This window comes from Pogona vitticeps, chromosome 1 (assembly GCF_051106095.1).
Source record: "Pogona vitticeps strain Pit_001003342236 chromosome 1, PviZW2.1, whole genome shotgun sequence".
NCBI lineage: Eukaryota > Metazoa > Chordata > Lepidosauria > Squamata > Agamidae > Pogona > Pogona vitticeps.
Window position 1 is genome coordinate 289596442 of NC_135783.1, and position 18727 is coordinate 289615168.

Genomic DNA, 18727 nt, shown 5'->3' on the forward strand with positions numbered 1-18727 from the left:
CACCAGCCTTCCTCCTGTTGCTCCTCTTCATCAACAGGAAATAATACAACAATAACAAGTTCAAGTTCAAGTTTATTGTATTAGCTAAAAGCCATCACAATTGTTTAAAATACAAATATGATCAAATAAAATCCTGATAAAATCACAGACATATAAAATAATAAGAGACCCTTCATATCTGGGAGTCTCCCGTACAATTATTTATTTATTTATTTATTTATTTATTTATTTATTTATTTATTTATTTATTTATTTATTTATTTATTTATTTATTTAGCTAGCTAGCTAGCTAGCTTATATGCCGTCCACTCCACCCAAAGGTCTCTGGGCAGCTTACAACAATTGATCACGATGGCTTTCAGGAAATTAGTACAAATATTTCTGGCCACTTTTGCAAACAGCGCTGTTTTGTATGTAACATAAGGGTCATAGTCCAAAAGTAACCTGTCCACCTTTATGTGAGGGCTTTCCTTCTGTAGAGCAGCCAAAATGTTACCCAGGAAATTTTCTCTGGAGTTTTGATAGATATGACAGTTGAGTAAATAGTGGACAACAGCCTCTATCTCACCTGCTCCGCAAATACATAGCCTTAGATGTTTAGGGACATTCATATACCTGCCGTCTAAGACATCATGGTTTGGAAACAGAGTTCTGTGAATGAGGTTCTCAAAGAGGCAAAAGTAAGTGTATGTAAGTATTGCACCATTGAGTGGTTTGAGCAGATGGTACCAGTGAATGAATTAAGGCTAAGTCCTGGTCATTATCCAGTTTGTAGAACCAGTCCCTCAACATTCTTTTAACCCCAGAAAAAACAAAAATATCTGTGGAGAAGGATTTAGATTTTAGTAGGGTTTGAATTGAAGTTGCCCAGCCACCACTCCTCCATTGCTCTAATCTTTTACTATCAAGGCCTTAGTCAAGATATTTAAAGGAATGCCTCCCGCATATAAACTTGCCCAATCACTAAGATCTGCTGGGGAGGCTCTCCTCTGTGTCCCACCATTGAGAACAGTTTATTGTGCGGCATGACAGGGAAGTATGTTTTCTGCCATAGCACCTTGACTGTGGAATGCCTTCCCCTTGGAGGCTGAACTGGCAGCTAAATTGGCATCAATTCCATGTTAAGTCAAGGCATATTTACGTATTAGATCCTTTGGAGGTTGAGGATCGTGGTCTGCATAGGTTTTAGTGAAATGGTTTTAATTTTTATTGTTTTATTTATTTTGTGCTGTTTGATTTTAAATTGTTTTAAATATCTGATGTTCTAAAATTGTTTTATACACCTTTGTAACCCAATTTATTTATGGTTTAAATAAATAAATCTTAGCAGAATCTCTGCCATGACAGCTTAGGTGATAAGTTTCAAAGTGAGTGTGTTTGCTCATCTGGTATCATGGCTGGCCGAAGCTCACTAGCAAAGGCAACTGTTTGCAGAAATCACTGCCACTGGCGTTCCTGTGAGAACCTGCAATGCCTGCTTATTTCAGCCTGTGTGGTTGTATTTCAGCTGCTGAAGTATTGCCATGGGTCTATTATATAAAGACAGGTGAAGCCCCTTTGGTTAAGGTCCTCTCTTTCCTTAGCATATTATTCTGTGGAATGATGTTGTGAGTTGTTCTCTAAACTTTGTGATGTCAAATGTCTTAGAATACATAGCTCAGGAAATTACCTATTATTATTTTCTCTTGTTTGTGTTCTCAAGAGAATTCTGTAATTTGGGCTAAATACATCCATCTGTTATGATTAAGCGTTTATATCCTTTTAACATAAATCATATTTTCCATATGTGTGTGCCTTAGTGGGGTGATTCCTGCTACTAAATCCAACCTTCTGTTTTGGTTACTGCTGCCGAATGTTGAGTTCTGCTTGTGTCTCTACAGAAGTGAGAGTACAGATTTTGGGGCTTTGCTCTTCTAGTTGCCACACGGCTATCTGGAAAAGCCTATACTTCCTCTGGCTTGGGTGGTTGGGTTAGCAAAGGGGTGGTGGCACTTAGCCTACTTTGCATGATTGATTTTAACTTTGCACACCTACCTTAAAAGAGGGATTTTCTGTAAACAACCACAGGGTCTAGATCTAGAAGTAGATCTGCATAAGTCACCCTGTCCTCTTGTTCACCTACCCTGAAAACAATCACTGAAAACAATTAAACAATAGAACCGGCAGATCCAGTGACATCTCTCAAGATAAGAAGCCAAAATCCTGTTGCTTGTAGTAAATGATACTTGAACCTGTCAGCATTTGGCGAGTCAACTCCTCTCTTATGCTAAAGAAAGTTGCAGTTAGAGTAGGTCCATTTGAATCAACTGAACGTATAGAGGAGTTGACTTACCAAATCCCCCCACATTCAATGGTCCTATTCTAGTATCATTTACTACATTAACAGGATTTCAACCCAACTATGCAGACTGTCCTGGGATAAACAGCTGCAATTGAGCACTGCCCAATACTGAAGATGCCGGCCAGAGAGACTGGTGAAATGTCAGGAAGAACAACTTTCAGAATATGGCCAAAGAGCCCGAAAAACCCACAACAATCACTGCCCAATCAGTTGCTGGCCACATGCTGTTTTTTTTTTCATGCCCTGTAAGTTTAATGGTCTGGTAATTACTGCTCTCTTTGCCATTTCTTTTCTTGGGGACTGGAATATATATTGAGCATTTCCAGTCTGTGGGCCATTATTTTGTTTTTGTCAACATATTCTTGTTAGGATTTTGATAGATTCAGTCTCTGTCACTTGAAATAACTTTATTGATATCCCATCAGCTGCTGGTGACATTTTTGCATACGATCTAGATAATATCCATACAACATTTTAGTTTCCAGTTTTAGAGAATCTCAGGTGCCATATACTTGCACTTTCAGAAGAGGCTCATCTGTTTGTCTTATACCAAAAATGTCATATTAAAGCGAACATATTTTGCTTTGACAACTGTAAATGGCAGCAGAATTTTCTAGCTAGCCGCAGAAAAAGTGAACATTTTATAGCTGATGTCAAGCTTGCCATTGAGACAACATTCAAAGAAAACTAGTGAGAGCTGCAACTAAGAATATCTGCAGGAATTTTTCTGAGGGAGGAGGCAAAGCTGCCACAACAGCACTCTTGTGTATCTGTGTCAGTGTGCTTAAAAAGATACATAAAACATCCATACCTGCAGAAACATGTAACAGCATAGAATGCTTATGATCAGTGGGCCAGTCAGCACACACCTTAGGCCATGATAGTTTGCTGTTAGTACATAGGACTGTTGTGTTCCCAGTGTTTTCTGTGAGTTGGTACATAAGTTCACGGTGCAGTTGCTTTTAATGCATTGTACTCTTCTGAGGTTTGTTATGGCTGTTGGCCAAAGCAAATAAACTCAGCAAATTAAAAACATTCCATCTATCAAAGCTTCAGGGCTGGTCTCTGTGATGGTACATATCAATCTCCTGTTGTGTGCTTATTTTATGAAAATAAAAACAGTGAGAATTTGAGGCACCTTGGTTTATTATCCATAGGACTATGGTATCTATCCTCTGTATGCTCCTACAATAATGATTTTTAAAAAGTACTTAAAATAAAAAATCCCTTACATTGTGTATCTCAGATGTTGGATTTATATTGGGTTGGGGAAGGTGTGCAGGAAAGGGTTGACTGTAAAATGAAACACTTCCTTCCTAAAGTGAAACACCAATAAAATTAACTCTAATTATCTGAATATCTGTTGGAAATGTGAGAAGGAAATTGGTACATATTATCATATGTGGTGGGAATGTGAAAAAGTACAAAGATTTTGGAAATTAATCTTTAAGGAATTAAAGGGATATCGAATTTAATCCTGAGATAAGCTTTGTTATCAGTATTTGTAAATGTGTAATATGATATGATGACTAGAGAGTTGATTACCAATTTATTAACAGCAGCCAGATTGATAATATCCAGGATTTGGAAATCAAAACTTGAATTTCAAATGGAATAATGGTATGATGAAATATGGAATATTGCTATAAATGACAAATTAACTTGTAAAAGGTTAAGAAAGAAGAGATAAAAAGTAATTTTTATGATATATGGGGCAGATTTATTGAATATGTGCTAACAAAAGGGAAAGGGAAAGTTTCAAATCAGGAATCAATGCACTTCTGGAGAAGAGGACAATAAAAGAAGAATAAAGACAGTGGAAGAAGACGACTACTGCAAGAGGTCCCAACTAGGGTGGTGGGGGACACAATTGATTTGTATTTTGGTTTATATATATTATGTTGTAGTTTATAATTAAAAAAATATTATGAAACACTTCCAAGGTGGGAAAACCAAACGAAAAAGAAACAAAAAATGTGTGGGGTTTTTTTTTGGGGGGGGGAAGCAAGAGATAGTTTGTTTTAAAGTATTGGGGTGGTAAATTTTAAAGTGCAGATATTTGTTAAAACAATCCACGTAGAGACAAGCCCCACCTCAGAAATGTTGGCAGGTGTCTTCATCAACAAGTCACTTCTTGTAATCTTCTTCTCTGCTAAGAGCGTTTGTTTTGTAAAGCTAATGATTCTTAATTCTGCAAAGCTCTACTCCAGCATCACATTTCAAGCAAAATGCCTGAGATTCATTTTAAGCAGGATAAAAATATTTTAAATAAATAAATAAATAAATAAATAAATAAATAAATAAATAAATAAATAAATAAATAAATAAATAAATAGTTCCTATCAGCTTTTTTTCCCCCTACATGGTGTCGGGAAATACTAGTGTGTGGATGGCCTTGGCTGCAGTATCCCTTTGGACTGATAATCCAAATGCTTTTAGTCTCAAGTTAAGAAAAGAAGAGAGGGAGGAACATGTCTGCACATTCACAATTAATAAATTCAAACTCTATTAGTGGTGTTGATGAATGTGGAGGTGGGAAAAATGTATTGACACTGATTTCAATGGCGCACTGTCTACTTCGGCTGTCTCTGATTCACCCTCTTGTGAGGAAAACCATCCTGAAAGGCAAGCCGTGTGCCAGCTCTGGAGACAACTTGGGAGGCAAAGCCATCATCACATTTATTTTTTATCTGGTCTCAAGCTGGGGGAAAGGAGCTACTGATAGATGCTGGGTGGCAGGGCCTTTAACAATTTCATATTAAAAAGCAGTTGGCTGCTGTTCGCCTTAATTAATCTGTGGCCACAGAGTGTAATCATAAAACCTTTCAGCGATACTTTCAGCAATAGTATACAGACCCCAGGTGGGGAGTTGAATGTTACAATTAAACAGATTTCCATTGTGGCTGTTCTCCAATTTCAGCAGATCCTGTTTGCATTCAGATAAATCAATTTCATGCTGCAGCTATTGCTCTTTCTATGGCACTCGCTCACTTTTATGCATCCCTCTATAAAATTTCTCCCACGCTTAAGGCTTTGAAGTAAGGTACTCCCTCAGCTGCATTATTTCAGCCACCTAATATTCAGATTTCTTTTGCTGCTCAAATGAGGAGATCATATACTTTTCAGCAATGTTAGTGAAAGACATTAGCCAGTGGATAAAATGTCCGACCTCTATTTGTTCTGCCGAATTCAGAGGCACTCCTTCTACACTATTCAGAGCCAATGCCTACATATTTCTTTCTCCTCACTTGATGATGACATGTACTAACTGCTTCACCCTCTTGCATTTAAGACAAAAGGCCTACAAGCTATAATTCAAGCGGGAAAAATATTTGCCTTCCTGGCCTCTGTAAAGAACAGCTGCATTGATATTCCTGGATTCTTGTGGATACAACACACAAACTCTGAATGTAACACAAGTTTGCTAAATTAAACCAGGAAATAAAAGTTTCACCCTGGACTCCTTCCTCAAATTCTACCCACCTAAATAGTTCCTGTTGTGAGGGTTGCTATCTTTTAACCATTAAAGAATACAGTGGTGCCTCGCTAGACAGTTATTCAGCATGACAGATTTTTTGCTAGACATTGACTTTTTGCAATTGCTATAGCGATTCGCAAAACAGTGATTCCTATGGGGGGAATTTCGCTGGACAATGTTTGGTCCCTGCTTTGCAAACCAATTTTCGCTAGACAACGATTTTGACAGCTCCCTCTGTGCTCGCAAAACGGGTCTTTTCGGGACCTAAGCTTTGCAAGACAGCTATTTAAACAGCTGATCGGCGGTTCACAAAGTGGCTTTCTTATGGCCGATCTTCGCTAGACAACTATGATTCTTCCCCGCTGGAACACATTAAACAGGTTTCAGTGCATTCCAATAGGGAAATGCTTTTCGTTAGACAATGATTTTGCTAAACAGCGATTTCAGTGGAACGGATTATCATCGTCTAGCAAGGCACCACTGTATAGTAAAGCTGAGAGGTGCCAAAGCATATTCAGGGCAAACACAAAAGGGGAAAAGCAAGAGATTTAACCCAAATTATCCTGAAAATGGAGAAATGTGCAGCCATCACTTTGGTTTGTTTCCTCATTGGTCTATGGGAGGTAATTACAGATTTTGTTTGCAAGTATGAATATTGCTCTAGCATTAATTTCCTCTTATATCTATGCAACACTAAATGTGATTTTAGTTTCTAATGATGTGGTATCTGTAAGTGACATTTTGACCCCCCGCAGATTTGACTTAACTTTCTTCCATATATGATCCTTCTCTCCAGTCCTGATTCATATGATAGAAATGATAGGCCACAACTGTCCTTTCTCCCAAAATGCAGTCTTGCAGTCTGAATTGTATGGTAGCGTGCAAAAACTTGAACATTATGGAGAACTCTTCCAAGTATTCCATTATTTTCAGACACATATTGAGGAAACATAATAGTAGGCTGTAGTTCCAAGTTTATCAGCGCTTTGTCTGGCATAGTGTTATGAAAAGTGGCAGAAGGAATGGGAAAGGACCGAAATCCCTTCAAGTTCATGTCCCCATCCTCTTCCAGTAGTGACGGAAGTGGAAGAAGCATTAGATACTCAGCTGTGGCCCTCTTAGGTGACTTAGCACTGAAGCTGAATTGTGACCAAAAAGTGCCTTCCTTCTGGTTGAGAACAAAGAAGTGTGAAGGATCTCTATTGCCAATATAAAATCCAGCTGTGAATTTTGGTCAGGCTCTGCCCTGTTTCAAGATGGTGTTCCTTGTTTGATGGAAACAGGGACTCAATATGTAGAGCTATTTGGAAAGCTAGATTTGGAATACTTCAGCAGTGTAGAATGCATTGTTCTGAAGGAAGCAGTTAGATTCTCAGAGAGAGCTCACCATCACTCCCAGCTTCCTCAGCATCCAAATACAGTCACCTGATACCATCTAATGTTAGGTATGGATGTAGATGTAGCACCTTTTCCAGCAGGTCTGTGGTCACAGAAACATACTTTTAAATTAGCTGCTCTGATATATGCTTCAAGCAAAGGACAAATCATGGAATATCTTGGAAGCTGGCCAACCGGCAGTGTTGCCAGACACACAGAAAGTACTGAACTTGCAACTCAATATAAGCCTGTGTGTGTGTTTAGTCGTTTAGTCGTGTCCGACTCTTCGTGACCCCATGGACCAGAGCACGCCAGGCCCTTCTGTCTTCTACTGCCTCCTGGAGTTGTGTCAGGTTCATGTTGGTTGCTTCGCAGACACTGTCCAGCCATCTCATCCTCGGTCGTCCCCTTTTCCTCTTGCCATCACACCTTCCTAACATCAAGGTTTTTTCCAAGGACTCTTTTCTTCTCATGAGATGGCCAAAGTACTGGAGCCTCAGCTTCAGGATCTGTCCTTCCAGTGAGCACTCAGGGTTGATTTCCTTTAGTATTGATAGGTTTGTTCTCCTTGCAGTCCAGGGGATTCTCAAGAGCCTCCTCCAGCACCACAATTCAAAGGCATCAATTCTTCGGCGGTCTGCTTTCTTTATGGTCCAGCTCTCACTTCCATACATCACGACAGGAAAAACCATAGCTTTGACTATTCGGACTTTTGTCGGCAAGGTGATGTCTCTGCTTTTCAAGATGCTGTCAAGATTTGTCATCGCTTTCCTCCCAAGAAGAAGGCGTCTTTTAATTTCAGGGCTGCTGTCTCCATCTGCAGTGATCATGGAGCCCAGGAAGATAAAATTTGACACTGCCTCCATATCTTCCCCTTCTATTTCCCAGGAGGTGATGGGACCAGTGGCCATGATCTTAGTTTTTTTGATGTTGAGTTTCAGACCGTTTTTTGCACTCTCCTCTTTCACTCTCATTACAAGGTTCTTTAATTCCTCCTCACTTTCTGCCATCAGAGTGGTATCATCTGCATATCGGAGGTTGTTGATATTTCTTCCGGCAATCTTAATTCCGGCTTGGGTTTCTTCCAGTCCAGCCTTCCACATGATGTATTCTGCATATAAGTTAAATAAGCTGGGGGACAATATACAGCCTTGCCGTACTCCTTTCCCAATTTTGAACCACTCAGTTGTTCCATGACCAGTTCTAACTGTTGCTTCCTGTCCCACATATAGGTTTCTCAGGAGACAGATAAAGTGGTCAGGCACTCCCATTTCTTTTAGGACTTGCCATAGTTTGCTGTGGTCCACACAGTCAAAGGCTTTTGCATAGTCAATGAAGCAGAAGTAGATATTTTTCTGGAACTCTCTGGCTTTCTCCATAATCCAGTGCAAGTTAGCAATTTGGTCTCGAGTTCCTCTGCCTCTTCGGAATCCAGCTTGTACTTCTCGGAGTTCTCGGTCCACATACTGCTGAAGCCTACCTTGCAGGATTTTGAGCATAACCTTGCTAGCGTGCGAAATGAGTGCAATTGTACGGTAGTTGGAGCATTCTTTGGCACTGCCTTTCTTTGGGATTGGGATGTAGACTGATCTTTTCCAATCCTCTGGCCACTGTTGAGTTTTCCAAACTTGCTGGCATATTGAATGTAGCACCTTAACAGCATCATCTTTCAAGATTTTAAATAGTTCAACTGGAATGCCATCACCTCCACTGGCCTTGTTGTTAGCCAGGCTTTCTAAGGCCCACTTGACTTCGCTCTCCAGGATGTCTGGCTCAAGGTCAGCAACTACATTGTCTGGGTTGTCCGGGATATCCAAATCTTTCTGATATAATTCCTCTGTGTATTCTTGCCACCTCTTCTTGACATCTTCTGCTTCTGTTAGGTCCCTCCCATTTTTGTCTTTTATCATGTTCATCTTTGCGCAAAATGTTCCTCTAATATGTCCAATTTTCCTGAACAGATCTCTGGTCTTTCCTTTTCTGTTATCTTCCTCTATTTCTTTGCATTGTTCATTTAAGAAGGCCCTCTTGTCTCTCCTTGCTATTCTCTGGAAGTCTGCATTCAATTTTCTGTAACTTTCCCTATCTCCCTTGCATTTTGCTTCCCTTCTCCTCTCTGCTATTTCTAAGGCCTCGTTGGACAGCCACTTTGCTTTCTTGCATTTCCTTTTCTTTGGGATGGTTTTTGTTGCTGCCTCCTGGACAATGTTACGAGCCTCTATCCAAAGTTCTTCAGGCACTCTGTCCACCAAATCTAGTTCCTTAAATCTGTTCTTTACTTCCACTGCGTATTCATAGGGGATTTGGTTTAGATTATACCTGAGTGGCCCAGTGGTTTTTCCTACTCTCTTCAGTCTAAGCTTGAATTTTGCTATGAGAAGCTGATGATCAGAACCGCAGTCAGCTCCAGGTCTTGTTTTTGCTGACTGTATAGAGCTTCTCCATCTTTGGCTGCAGAGAATATAATCAATCTGATTTCGATATTGCCCATCTGGTGATTTCCATGTGTAGAGTCGCCTCTTGTGTTGTTGGAAAAGAGTGTTTGTGATGACCAGCTTATTCTCTTGACAAAACTCTATTAGCCTTTGCCCTGCTTCGTTTTGAACTCCAAGGCCAAACTTCCCTGTTGTTCCTTTTATCTCTTGGCTCCCTACTTTAGCATTCCAGTCCCCTAGAATGAGAAGAACATCTTTCTTTGGTGTCAGTTCTAGAAGGTGTTGTAAATCTTCATAGAATTATTCAATTTCAGTCTCCTCAGCAATGCTGGTTGGTGCATAAACTTGGATTATTGTGATGTTGAATGGTCTGCCTTGGATTCGTATTGACATCATTCTATCATTTTTGAGATTATATCCCATTACAGCTTTTCCCACTCTTTTGTTGACTATGAGGGCTACTCCATTTCTTCTACGGGATTCTTGCCCATAGTAGTAGATATGATAATCATCTGAGCTGAATTCGCCCATTCCTGTCCATTTTAGTTCACTGATGCCCAGGATGTCGATGTTTATTCTTGCCATCTCCTGTTTGACCACCTCCAGCTTCCCAAGGTTCATAGATCTTACATTCCAGGTTCCTATGCAGTATTTTTCTTTACAGCATTGGACTTTCCTTTCACTTCCAGGCACGTCCACAGCTGAGCGTCCTTTCGGCTTTGGCCCAACCACTTCATTAGCTCTGGAGCTACTTGTACTTGTCCTCCACTCTTCCCCAGTAGCATGTTGGACGCCTTCCGACCTGAGGGGCCCATCTTCCAGCGTCATATCTTTTAGCCTTTTGTTTCTGATCATGGGGCGTTCTTGGCAAAGATACTGGAGTGGCTTGCCATTTCCTACTCCAGGTGGATTGCGTTTAGTCGGAACTCTCCACTATGTCCTGTCCATCTTGGGTGTCCCTGCATGGCATAGCCCATAGCTTCTCTGAGTTACTCAAGCCCCTTCGCCACGACAAGGCAGCAATCCATGAAGGAGCAATATAAGCCTGGCTGAAAGTATTATACAGGGTACAGGATCTTATCCATATAAACCTATTAGAAATCTACGCTATGTTAATGTGAATGGGAGTCAAGCAACTCGAAATATTTTTAATGTGTACTTATGTATAGTTGTGCAAAAAAGTAGGAAGTGAAATGTAAGCCAGAAAGACAAACACACATTCATTCATATTCTGCTTAATGGGTGAAATCCTGCTGCCCAGCTCTTCTGCAGAACTGGAATGATGTCATCATCGGCAACAAATAACTGCCAATTAAAGGCGTTTGTAAGTGATTTTGGAGAGCACATAACTCATCTAAAATGTGATGAAGTCACATGCTTTCCAAAATTGCTAAAGGAAGCCTTTAGGTAAAGGTAAAGGTTCCCCTTGACATTTTTAGTCCAGTCGTGTCCGATTCTAGGGACGGTTTTTCAAGCCGTAGAGCCAGCGCTTGTCTGAAGAGAGTTTCCGTTGTCACGTGGCCAGCATGACTAGGGAACACCGTTTTGCCTTCCCACCGAGATGGTACCTATTTATCTACTCGTATTTGCATGCTTTCAAACTGCTAGGTTGGTGAGGAGCTGGGACAAAGCGACAAAGGAAGCCTTTAATCAGTGGCAATTTGCTACTGGTGGTGTCGTCATTCCCATTGCCTAGGAGGAGCTGAGGTTTGGCTGAAATTAAATGTTGCCTAACAAAGGATCTCAGAATTTCAGAGAATCTCAGCTCCCAGTTGGAGGAAGAGGAGGAGATTTTCTCACATTTATAGCTTTAGAGTTCAGTTTGACATCTAGCGTACCACATGTGTTCTGCCAACCTCTACCATGTCCTTCCAATAATTTTCCCTTGTACCAGGTTGCACTGTTTGTCCGTCAAGCCCAATATTGTTTATTCCTCCTCAAACTGGGTCTCCGTAGGCTTGACAGAGATATTTTCAGTTACCTGATACCTGATCCTTTGTGCTGCGGATGCCAGCTATTGGACTTGGAGGTTTCTGTTGCAGAAAATGTGCTGTACTGCTGAATCCTATTTTTCATATCAGTTTTCTAGCAACCACACTGCTCTTTGCCGAGAAGAAAGAAATTCTGAAAACGAAAAACCTTGGCATTTCAACAATTTGACCTATAAATTAAGCAATGCTGTCAAAATGACATTTTTGAGACATTGATTCCTGCATACTACTTTACTGCAAATAATACATACAATTAGCCTTAGTGTTCCCAATGAGCTGCTGAAGGGTATCATAAACCTGGGTGGTACAAATTAGCAGGAGAAGACATTTGTAATTGCTACTAGGGATTGGAAAAAAGCATTGTTTTTGGATTACTACCCTATGAATTCCCAACCAGCACAGCCACTGCCTTTTGAAACTCTGGTTTCCACCTCTGCTTAGACTTGATAACTTGTGGTTATGGCTTTTTTCTAGATTATTATTTTTTTTGTTATCACTGTTATTGTTGTTATGAGGGCTGAAAAGAATGAAATATCTGAAAAGAATGAAACAAAATACTTTTGGATTCATTTCAAATTCTTTCAGGGATGCCTCTTTTGTTCTCATGTCTTCCTTGCACCAACTCTTTCATTTAACAAGAAAGGCACAACTTCTTTTCAGCTTATTTCACTTTGTATTTTACCATTTGTGTTCTATCTGGCACTCATCTAAAAGCTCCAAGGAACCCATAAATACTACCCCAACCCCCTGAGCAGCAAACAACAGTCCCTCAATCCCCCCAAAATTTACACACTTTTAATAGAATAAGTATACACGTTTAATAGAGTAAATACAAAGGGAAAATTCATCAACTAATGGTTTTTAAAAATCAGTCAAACAGGGAAAGCACACACACACACACACGTACACACACACACACACACACACACACAGAGAGAGAGAGAGAGAGAGAGAGAGAGAAATAAAACACACAGAGACCCTTCTTTAAAAAAACAAGAAAAACAAATTAAAGCAAAAATGCAAGCAAAGACCCATCTCCCCACCTCCAAATATCTGAAAAGAATGAAACAAAAAAGAATACTCCCACTGGGTTCCAATGATTTCAGATCCTGTTACAGCTTCAGAATTCTTGCTCTCCCAGACTTTCTGATGGGCTGCTAACAGCAGACCTCACAACACTATTGGATGAACCTAGGTGATTTGGCAGGAAAAGTGTGAGAGAAAGGTTAAATGACAGTGAAGCACACACAGAGACACACACACAAATAAACTTAGGTGATTTGGCAGGAAAAGTGTGAGAGAAAGGTTAAATGACAGTGAAGCACACACAGAGACACACACACAAATAAACAACCTCAAAACATTCGTATACCTTTCAGGAATTATTTATGTTTTAGAGGCTGTCTTCCAGGAATTCACAAAACCAAAAATTAGAGTTTCTTTCATATTTTTTCTCTCTTATCCATTTCACTTGGAAGTCCCATTCCTAGTTGTTAATGTTTTCTTTCTATTTCATTTGAAACTCTGTGCCCAGATAATGCCAACGGAATTTGATCCTTCTGTTTGGATTACAGGTTGGCCTGGAAACAATTCAATATTGATTCAATCCCAATTGTTATGGGAACTGTGCTTATTTGTTGGTTTGTTGGTATTTGCAGCATGTGAGTCACTTTGTCTATTTTTCCAGAAAGGCCAGTTTGAGTGGGGAGGTTGCCCATTTTTACCATGAAATTAGCCAATATGCATTTTAGTTTTTCAGTATGTAACTCCTAAGCAAAGAATGCTTGAACCACTGATTTGTCTATATTTAATATATCAATCAGCTTGAGAATGGTGAACATTGAAGGAGCCTCCCTGAAGAGTGGGAAAGTATTGTGAGGACACTTGGGCATCCTCTGGGCAATGACCAATCCTTCACTTCCAGAAGCATTGATTTGTAAAATTGTTCATTGCTTTATTCTGATCCGAATAAAGCAAGCAAGCTGTAGGATATCATCTGTTTTCACTTCTTTGACTTAGTGTTTCAGATGTTTTTTCTGGATGTTGAATCATGGTAGGCCTACCTGACAATTAAAATTGTGTATGTTGTCTAGCAACTGAAATCCAAAAGAGAGTGTTCTGTCATAACACAGGTGTAATTCTCAGATCTTCATGGCCGCACATGGCAGGTGCCTGCAGATGGCTTGTTTTGAAATCTTTATAAAAGTTGGTATATCCTCAGATGTTTGATGTACACAGAACCCAAATGCGTAGATAATGCTAATGTCTATTTATTATTCCTTTTTTTTTTTGTTATACTTATGTCCTGCCTCCTTCAGCGAGATCAAGGAGGTATATACAGTTTCAGTTGTCCCCAGGTTATCCTTCCAGTTTATCCTGAGGTAGTTCAGGCTGGAAGTGACTTGTTAGCCCAGTAGGTCAGCAGAGAAATCTGGATCTCCCAAATCCATCGAGATAACCATTATACCACGCTGGCTCATTTTACTCAACAGGCACAGAGTAAGGAGCTGATAATTGATGAACAGACAAATATTGCTTCCTATGCCAGAAAATTGGCAAAGGACCAGAAGTAACTCATACGAATCTATTATTTTACAACCAAATAAATAGCCCTTCTTTCTCATATCCTCATATCCTGTAAAAAAATTAAATGAGATCTTTTTATTTACAATTGAAGTCAGGCATGTTTGGAAAGAAATGTGCCAGGATTTCTGCAAAGCAAGGTTTTGTAGCCCCACTGGATGAGCTAAGAACTTAATGCCTTGACTTGGGGGGGGGTGATGTCCTGCTCAGTCTGAACTTTCAGCACTACTGGTATAGTCTCTGCTGCTTCAAAGCAGAACACAGGATTTTCATTTGAAGGTCCAATCCTGGATATCTCTTGATGGCACTAAGAGGGATCTCCTGGAGAGCTGCTGGAAATTGGTATAGACCAGTGGTTCTTAACCTTGGGTTACTCAGGTGTTTTTGAACTGCAGCTCCCAGAAACCCCAGCCAGCACAGCTGGTAGTGAAGGCTTCTGGGAGTTTCAGTCCAAAAACACCTGAGTAACCCAAGGTTAAGAACCACTGGTATAGACAACATTTGGCTAGAATCCTGCCCAGAGGGAGCAACTTAGCCCCCTTATGCCTACTACTGGTCAACCATAAATATCTTGGGGGGGGGAACCCTGGGTATGGAGGAGCCAGTATTGCAGGGAATGGGGTTCATAACATGATAAGTTTGTCTCATTCCAGCACAAAAAGAATTCTTAAATCAATTTTGTTTTTTAAAAATTCTAAAATTGGGGGGGGGGGCAGCAGGGATGTTGCATTTGGGACTCTGGACAACATGTTGACCATCCCTGTTCTTGTTCTGTATTAAAAGATGGAACAATAGTCTGACTTGTCTGAAGCTGACTTCGTTTTTTTTCTTTAAAGACTGAATAAAAACTAGCTGGCTGGATAATTCAGTGAGTAAGATGTGGTTGGGGGTTAAATTCCTTGCTGTGCCTCCCAGGAAAACAACTGGCCCCTGTAGCCTTGGGCAAGTTGTATAGTCTCAGAGTGCTCCCAGAAGAAGGGAATGGTAAACCACTTCTGAGTTTTTTATAGCTTGTTATTGTTTAGTCATTAAGTCGTGTCCGACTCTTCATGATCCCATGGACCAGAGTACGCCAGCCCCCTCCCCCCCGTCTTCCACTGCTTCCCGGAGTTGGGTCAAATTCATGTTGGTAGCTTCAGTGACACTCTCCAACCAGCTCATCCTCTGTCGTCCCCTTTTCCTCTTGCCTTTACACTTTCCCAACATCAGGGTCTTTTCCAGGGAGTCTTCTCTTCTCCCTAATTATTGCTATTATTAAGTAGATACTAGAATTGACTCTACATTTTTATCATATACAAATGAACAGACTCCACTGAGTTGAATGAGTCAAGCATAACAAAAATGTGATATTTGCTTAATTTGCAGTTTGCACCCAATGTCTTCCAATGAAATATTCCATGTTTCCCCATATTTTGTAAAACAGATACCATATCATTGCAACAAAAGGCTCATTTACATGCTTAATTTGAACACCTTTGTTCTCTTTGTTTTCTTGTTTGTTAGCACAATCAAGACATCCATTTATCTAATGGCTGTTCCTTAACTTTCTTATCACTCTGCAATGAATCATTCCAGACAATACTGTGATCCATATCAGCATACTAAATAAGCAAGAACCAGGAAATGCTGAGCTTCGTTATTCTTATAGGACATCTTAGAGTCCTTATCTCAATGTGTGATTGGCTTTCTATCTCAGGATGGGATCCAGTGTGATTACCGGTGGACTGAGAGCTTCACCTGAAGTGATGTTGTTCATATTGAGGATAGAAATTAAAAATTAATAAGCTTAGTACAGTGGGTACTTTCTGAAACCCTGGCTGGCACAGCTATGGTTGGAAGCTTTTGGAAATTGCAATCCATGAACACCTGGGCAACCCAAGGCTAGGAACCACTGCCTTAGTAGAAGCTCTGAATATATACTCACAAGGCATAGAAGAAGCTTATTGTTCTTATTGCTTATTGCCATATTGTTCTAAGGAAAGTAGAACCAGTGGAAATTAGGGGAAACAATTTGCATCCCATTGAATTACATGCAAGCAGATTGCAGCTATAGATAGTTTTCCAGGAGAGTACTAAATAGAGGAATAAGTTTTCATATCAACTTCTGCACATTGTTATAAAATTGCAAGTAATAATGTGCACTAGCACCAAAGTTTAGATTTAGAATTTGGATTCAAAATTTGCAATTACAGCCATTCAGATTCAGAATTTTAAAAATTTGGAATTTCTCGATATCTGGAACTCCATTACAGTCAACATGAGTACAGTAGGAAACTCTTATGTATGGGATCAGTATCCACTGAGTCACTTAACCACATTCTGAAAATATTAAAAATATTAAAAGAAATATCCTAGAAATATATTTCTAAAGATGAAGTCACCATAATGGGCCACTAGAGATAGCCAGAGGCCATGCTGTGTAAAGTATTCACTAGATAAATATATTTCCATTATGTAATTAGCAGTATTTTTAGTAGAGAGAGCCAGAGACCATGCTATGTATACCATTTGCTATTAAAATGGCATTAGCTATAATCCATATTTTTCATCATCCGCGGGAGAGCTTGAAATGATCCCCCGCTGATACAGTGATCCTAGTGTGCTATATAGTCATTAGTTTCCCTTTTAAAAAAACATAAACAGGCAAAACATTTTAAAAGGATTTCTCTGTGTCCTCTGATACCTTCCCAGTGGCTGGGCCAAACAAAAAGAGTGCACACCAACAGCAGCAGTGCTGGCTGTTGGAAATGACTGTAATGGGCATACTGATTGGATCCTGAACAGTGGGAATGCCAGCAGGAAATGCTAACACTATTCAGGAAACACTGGGAAGTGGCCAAATAATCTGAGCAGCACTGGCAGGCAGATTGGAGGAGCCAACAGCATGGAAATCTTGCCATGCTTGTCAAGACAGGGTCTCGGAAAGCTTCTCTGTTGTTGCAGAGGTGAGGAACTTCGAGTTCAGAATACAACTCCTATTACCACTGTTTGAAGTGCTATGAACATGGCTAGTTTCTTCCTGCCTTGTATGACCCCCCCCCCCAGTGCTAACCAAACCTTATTTGCTTGCTGCTGTGGCATGTGATGGAACATTGGCTGATCTTGCCCCCCCCTTCTTGCTGTTTAGTATCCATTGTCTGCTGTTTAATTTGGGAGTCCAAGAAGGTTGCTAGAATGTACTCCTTCTTCCACAAGGAGGCAAACCTGTAGTGGGTGGAGTAGGTCCTTTAGCTTGTTGACCAAGGCCACCACTTGAGATTGGGGGAAAAATGCTGTTCTCCCTCTATGGAATCTCCCATCCATCTAGCCCCTTTATCATGCCCTCCATCATGCCAACCAAGTCCAGAAGCATTCAGATCATTTGGCTAAGGATAGATATCTCCCCACTAAGGGCCTGTTTTGCGCTCCCCAAAATCAGAGGACATAGACCACTTGACCCCATAGTGTCTCCTCTGCCTAGAGGAGCAGCCACACCAATGGGAGTCTCCAGTGCCAAATTGTGGGGTGTCCTTTGCTGATCTAGCACTCTGGCAAACAGGTTGAAAATTGAGTTCTATTGAACTACCACATCTTGAATTACATGGTGCACTGGCAGTTTCCAACCTTTCTTGCCTCTCCTGCAACACCCCGTTGCCTCAGACACTGTGGTGAAATTGCCTTGCCACCTTTCCAATCCATTCCATATACCAGGCATACATGTGTGTTCCATACCCTGCAAAGCACCACAAACTACTGTCATCTTCACAGCCTGCAGTGCTGCCACCAGGCTTCCTACATTGCCTGTGGTAAACAGACCTTGCCTTTCTATAGCTAGGCTCCACTGCTGCAGCATAGCTTCTTATATGTTGTGAGCTGTATGATCGCCCTCCATCATAGTCACATTCAACAGGTTTCATCCTTGTGTGATGCCCTATGGCTGGTGCCTCCACCTTCCACCAGTGCCCTGCCAGGGAGAGTCACGGATGTTTGGCAATTTGGCTGGTCCTTATGTCGCTTGTAAAACGTACCACCTGTGCCCTAGCCAACTACTGTTGTACCTATTGTTTGATATATAAATCTGGCATCATCCTATGGCTCAGGGTAATTCAGGACAGCAATTGGTAAGGAAGTGTCAGTTCTGCCACAAGTCTATGGAAACCAGTGTTTCTACCAGAGAAAATGGCTATCATTTCCCCCTAGTTGACAAATAATTCTGGCATTTTATGCTTGCAGAAGGCCTTTTCCTGCACCCTTTCTGAAACTTCCTCTTGAGTTGTGGGCTGGGCATTTTCTGTCTCCCATCTCCTTCTATTTGCCCATCCATTTCCCTGCTTCAATGGGTCTCAACCCTGTCTCAACCCTGACCCTCTGATGACTCTCACAATAAGAAACCTACTTGCCCCCACAGTACCTACTTCATTTCCCATCAGCAGTGCCCTATGCTGAGTCTTCAGGTGGCTGAGCATGCTATCATTGGAAAGGTGGCCCAAGTTTTGCCCAAGCTTGAGCTTATCCTTGCAATGCATGTACTCAGCACATGAGC

General features: G+C 40.7%; 1 long non-coding RNA gene across 1 annotated transcript; it reads left to right on the plus strand.

The window, feature by feature from the left end:
• Window positions 1–10700: 10700 nt before the first annotated feature.
• On the plus strand, window positions 10701–12628 carry LOC144587902 (uncharacterized). The gene is made up of 2 exons (XR_013543139.1): window positions 10701–12525; window positions 12578–12628. It is a non-coding gene; the product is annotated as an uncharacterized LOC144587902 (long non-coding RNA).
• The last annotated feature ends 6099 nt before the right edge of the window (window positions 12629–18727 follow it).